At 37.8% G+C, this 5,856-nt stretch overlaps 1 pseudogene; it reads right to left on the minus strand.

Annotated features, from left to right (window-relative positions):
* Positions 1–4,945: 4,945 nt before the first annotated feature.
* Positions 4,946–5,543, minus strand: LOC122655371 (annotated as a pseudogene).
* Between the last annotated feature and the right edge of the window lie 313 nt (positions 5,544–5,856).

Genomic DNA, 5,856 nt, shown 5'->3' on the forward strand with positions numbered 1-5,856 from the left:
TGAATACTCATAAGCAAGCTCACATCCTTGAAGCTAACCAATGTGGGACTAAACAACATTGGTTCTTTTACAAATGCAACTCAAAATCTGGAGGGAAATGAAAACTCAAATTTGAATAAGATTGGTGAAAATACCTTTTAGACAAAAGACAAAAGATAAAGACCACATGTGACAAAGACCTTTTGAATCTTTAGTATGATGAGATGGAATGAAATTGAATATAATTTCATTACATATAATTTTTTTTTACAACATGTTTCTCTTGTTTTGCCTTCATTCTCTTTTCTATTTTTTGACCTCATAGGGTTCACAACTTTAATTTCCCCACCCTTTTTTTGTGCAAACAAACATGCCTAAGTGAAGAGAGAAGTGGGGGAGGAACACGTACTGTTGTATTATAGTTTCACCAAAATTAGATTATGCTTTTGTTTCTCCCACTAATTGCAGATACCGCCCAGTTTCCTCTCCAAACAACGCAGTTTTTATTTCCTCTCTCAAGACAAAGGAAAATGGCAGTGTTTCCAAATTTTCAATCTTATTGAGATTATTGTCATCGTTAGGAGAAAAACAATTCTCACATTTATTAATAAGATTGGTGTATTATGGTACATATATTTTTGTAGGTTAATTCGAAAAGCAAAGATGGATTTATCGTGTTAAAGATATAAATAAAGAAATGTCTGAATGACACATCTATAATTAAGTATTTTTAGAATTTAAAAACTTATTTTAATTGTCCTTTGTTTTATTCTCAAAAATTTTTAAGATAGGGATATAAAAGAGTTTTCAAAAATAATTTGAAAGTGAAAATATCGTTATGTATGCCATTATCAAAACATGTCGTTGTCTTACACATTTTTCAAGTATACATGTAAAATGACACTATTATTCTGATTAGAAAGAAACTATGTATCATACTAAAAGGGAAAAAAAATTTCAAGGGCAAAGGTGATTTCGTCTAGTAAAGGGCATGATTGAAAAATTCGATATTTGGATTGCCACATTCGTATTGATAAGGATATCCACAAGCAATTCCCATTTACTTTGTATTATTGTTCCCAATTATTCTCCTTCATTCAAATGTAAAATGGAGCAATGGCACACTTGTTGAATCAGGATGCATAGTTGCAAATGTCACCAAAGATATTTTCATCCCCTTAAAAGAATACATAACTCAAAGGAGAGCGATAGACACGCCACTTGTGTGACGCATGCTAGTGGGTGGCATCGATAGGGGTACGGAATGAGGCATCATATTGGAGGGACAAAGAGTCATTTTAAAGGGAGAAAGAGAGAGATAGATACAACACCCGCTAACCTCTAAAGGTGAACCTAGTGGTTAGTTTTGAGAAATAGTGATGGATTTATACTTTTGAAAACCATAGAAACTAACATCTCCAAACCATAGAAAAAACTCATGAAATGATCATTAATGTATACAATTTTTTTTATTTTTTTTTTGCTTTCTTCCCATCTTCACGGTTCTAAGTATCAATATCGTATCGATAGTATTGATATCACTGAAGATCAATACATATACGATATTGATATGGATCGATTGTATCAACCAAAAAATGGTTCATTTTTAAATTTATGCTTGATACAACAAAATACAACTTGATCCGCATCGATATCGTATGTGCCGACACCGATATAGACACAGATACAAATAGCCTTGATGGCAAACTGATAGGTTTTCTAGGGAATAAGAAATGTGGAGTGGACAAAACTAGCTTCATGTGATGATGATTCAGCAATCACCCCTTTGAGCTTTGATTGGGTTTTGTGGATTTTGTTAAGATTGCCGGATTAGATGTCTCACATCTTTCACAAAGTAGCCAAGTGGCAGTGTGGCACTCAAAAAATTGACTAGGTAGGAATAGGACTCATCCTCCCCTACTCCCTCAAGTGTTGGAAACTTGAAAAAGAAAAATAAAAGAAAAAATTGACACTAGCTATGGCTATTAAGCCCCACCTAATATGCCACATGGCAAATAATGCCACTAATATTATACTAGGATTGTGTTGTTCACCTAAAAATATAAGTAATTGTAAATTAAAATAATAATAGGAAAAATTACACTGCCACGCCCTAAGGTTTGTATTAAATATAATGTGACTCTCTGTATTTTCAAAATATATACCTGAACCCCCTGAGTTTAGGGTACTTGTTACACTCAACCCCACTCCATTAGAACATTACCGTTAGTTGCTGACATATTGATCATTGATGTCTTAAAATGACAAATATACCTTTAATGGGGTGTGAACTTACCATTTTGCCCATAAGACAGCCCAAACTTGACACCCCCTTCCTCAGGCCATCTTCAAGTCCATCACTGACGGGAGGGATATGGCTGAGCAACAAAGCCAACATCACCGACTGTTTAAGGTTCTTGCAGTGGCCTCTCATCATCATTGACGTCTCCATAATGGTTGTGTCACTCACTGGTTTCACCGGAGTTTGCTACCGCAACATTGTACTTCTTTGGTTTTGCCTCTTCACCATGTTCTTCATCATCGCCGCCCTCATCGGTTTCATCATCTTTGCATACGGCGCAATCGATAAAGGCTCCGACACATTGTACTTCTTTGGTTTTGCCTCTTCACCATGTTCTTCATCATCGCCGCCCTCATCGGTTTCATCATCTTTGCATACGGCGTAATCGATAAAGGCTCCGACAGATCCGTTTCGCAATGCTCCTACCTCGACTACTACCTCTCCGACTACTCCGATTGGCTCAAAGACCGGGTTGTGTAGAACACCTTCTGGTCCAAGATCAGCTCCTGTGTTAGAGACTCCTATGTCTGCTCCAAGATGGGCTTGCATATTAATGGGGTGACTGAGACTGCTGACATGTTCTACTACCTCCGAAAGCTCAACTTTATAAGGGCTTTATAACCACTTTCTCAGAGAGAACAGTTTCAAAGAGACGATCATAAGTCACTGGAATTAATTGAAGACACTTTTACAAAAGCAGCCAATATATAAAATCCACCAATTAATTACTCCAACTCCCATAGGAAAGAGGGTTCCAAGAAGCAAGCAAAAGTAACTATTCTTCCAATAACGTTCTCCATTAATCTTCCTTTCTTCTCAATTTCATTTTCATCCTTAATTTTCAGTTGGGTTACTTGCTTTTAATGTGAAGTAGCTTTTTAGCTTTTTGGACATCAGAGATAAAATGGGGTTTTCCAAGATTTGGGTAGAATTCATCTTTGAAAGCAAATCATATTAAGAACCCAGAAGAAGATGAGAAACTCAAATTAAATGAGGAAAACACTCTTATCGTTATCTATTATAGAGATTGATCCATTCTCTCCCCAATTTTGCAATTTCCCTCCTTTCTGAACCCATACAAGATGTCTATGTCTTGATATCTGCCTTAGGTTCACTCTTGTCTTTGCTACATACTTGGCTGAATGGTAGGACCCGTTTCCACTAAAACAAACAGAGCACTTGCTTATAAGCTAAAATTTCTTCAAATTCAACTACACCTAGGAAAACCCTAGACGGACGAGTGTGCAAAGCACCATCCTTTCTCTTCTAGTGCACGTAGAGATTGATTGATCGCATGTACTTGGAGTGAGCCTCTAAACCATTTTCAAGTAGTGGAACGAAGGTTACAGCAGTGGTGGGGCAGTGGTTGAAGTGGTGGTGGGGCGGCGGTTGAAGAAGAAGAATAAAAAAGAAGAAAGAAGGAGAGGAAGAAAGAGTGGTGGGTCTCATTTTTTTATGTTAGAAAAATAAAAAATTAAAAAAGGGTTATTTTAATTGAAGGGCAAAATTGTCATTTAAATTTTATACGTAACACCGTATACTTAAGGGGGTCAAGATGTATATTTTAAAAATACAGAGGATCGTCCTGTATTTAGTATAAACCTTAGGGGATGGTAGTGTAATAATAAAATTACACTGTCATCTCCTGAGGTTTATACTAAATATAGAATGACCCCTGTGGTTTTAAATTATACAGCCGCACTCCCTGAGTTGACGGGGTTAAATAACACAATGTAAAATTCCAACTTGACCCTCTTCTAATATCCTGTTAAAAATACTCAGTGGGAAATGCCAACTTTGCCCACTCTCTTTACAATTGTCTTCTTCCCCAAAACTGAAGTTGCAGAAATCGTTGGACCTGCAACTCCTCCGTATTCCCTTCTCCACCTACAATTATCTATGTCTTCTCTCCATCATCTCAACTACTCATCTCTTCTCCCTCTATTTTCTCTCCCCAATCAATATTCTTGTCTACTTTTTTTTTTTTTTTTGATATATCCTGAATCAAATGCAGGTAAAATACACTCCAGCTTGCAAGAGGAGGGAAACTCTCACAACCATGAGTTCAGAATAAGCTAAAATATCATAGAATATAAGAGGTAATGACCATAATACCTCAGGTAAGTCCTTCTATCAAGCCAAACTTCAAAAGAAACTTCTTTTGATTACCTTCATAAAAAAATAAAAATAAGAACATTTCACACAAACTGCAATCTATGTTCCTCTGTTCCAAAAGCCTCTGCCTGAACTCCAGTCTCTTTTTCAGACCATATCGAAAGAAATCTGGATAATCTACCACTTCGTCAATTCGTCTTCCCATCACTTCTACCAAGAACCGAATTCTCGGCTCTAAAGAATTCTTAATACTCTTAATTAAAATAGGGGGATAACCAGTAACCAAAACTGCTACTTGTCTATCTCCAAACCCACATCTCTTCAGAAAAGTGAGATTGGGTTTCAAAACAGAGTGAGGTGATTTCTGAACCATTGGCACAAGCTTTTCATTCAAGTCAAGGGTGAGGATCTTGGGGCACTTTGAAACAACAGAAGGAAGTTTCCTCTCTTAATCCCAATGATTTTCAAGTAAGCCCAGTTTTCAGAGGCTCTATCTCTCTCCATGCCCTCTAAGCGATTGCATCTTTTGAACATTTCATGAATGTCTACTTACTCCCCAAAATTGTGGAAGAAAGATGTTATCGCAGCATCTTCAGTCGTCTCAAACGCCCAAGCCAAACTCTTCCTCCATTCTTCGCCGGATCTCTGATATTCGCCGCAAATTTCCACCACGGATGTTGTCGTACACCTCTATAATGCTTCCCCTTCGATGGAGCCGCAGCTGGAGCCGTCGTCACTGAAGTTGAATCCTCCGGCGATGCAGAAGTCACAGTCATCGTCGTCTCTATTGGCTCTGGTTTAACGTCAACCGTCGTTAAATCACTGATCGGGCTACTGATGCTACTGTTGCTACTATTTGATGACTCTTCAGAGAGTGACCGAATCCATCCAACACAGACGGCGTCATGGAGGACTCCGTAGACCATCATATATTCCAAATCATCGACCTTTAATGGCAGATCTCCCCAGTTACTGTTAAGCAAGGGAAGAGACTGCCAAAACTTGAACTCCTGCAATACACCGGAGTATCACCGGAGTTCCTTGTTAGTTGATTCTTCAAGCAACTCGCCGATGACTCCGATTCGTCTAGTATATGCCTTCAAATCGATTCAAGAAGAGCAAAATCAGATCCTTCATAATTAAGCCCTAACAGAGGAAGGGGTGGGAAAGGGGTGTGAAGTTAGGGATGCCCTATGGGCAATTTGGTAAGCTCACACCCCATTAGGGGTATATTAGTCATTTTAAGGCATCAATTACCAACACCACCGTAACACTTAACGGGAATGCTATAACGGAGTGGGGCTGACTGTAATAACTAACCTAAACTCAGGGGTTGCAGCTGTATAATTTAGAAACACAGGGTGTCGCTTTGTATTTAATACAAACCTCAGGAGGTGGCAATGTAATTTTTCTTAATAATAATAATAATAATAATTTAATAATTAAAAATGAAATAAAAA

This window comes from Telopea speciosissima, chromosome 1 (assembly GCF_018873765.1).
Source record: "Telopea speciosissima isolate NSW1024214 ecotype Mountain lineage chromosome 1, Tspe_v1, whole genome shotgun sequence".
Classification (NCBI taxonomy): Eukaryota; Viridiplantae; Streptophyta; class Magnoliopsida; order Proteales; family Proteaceae; genus Telopea; species Telopea speciosissima.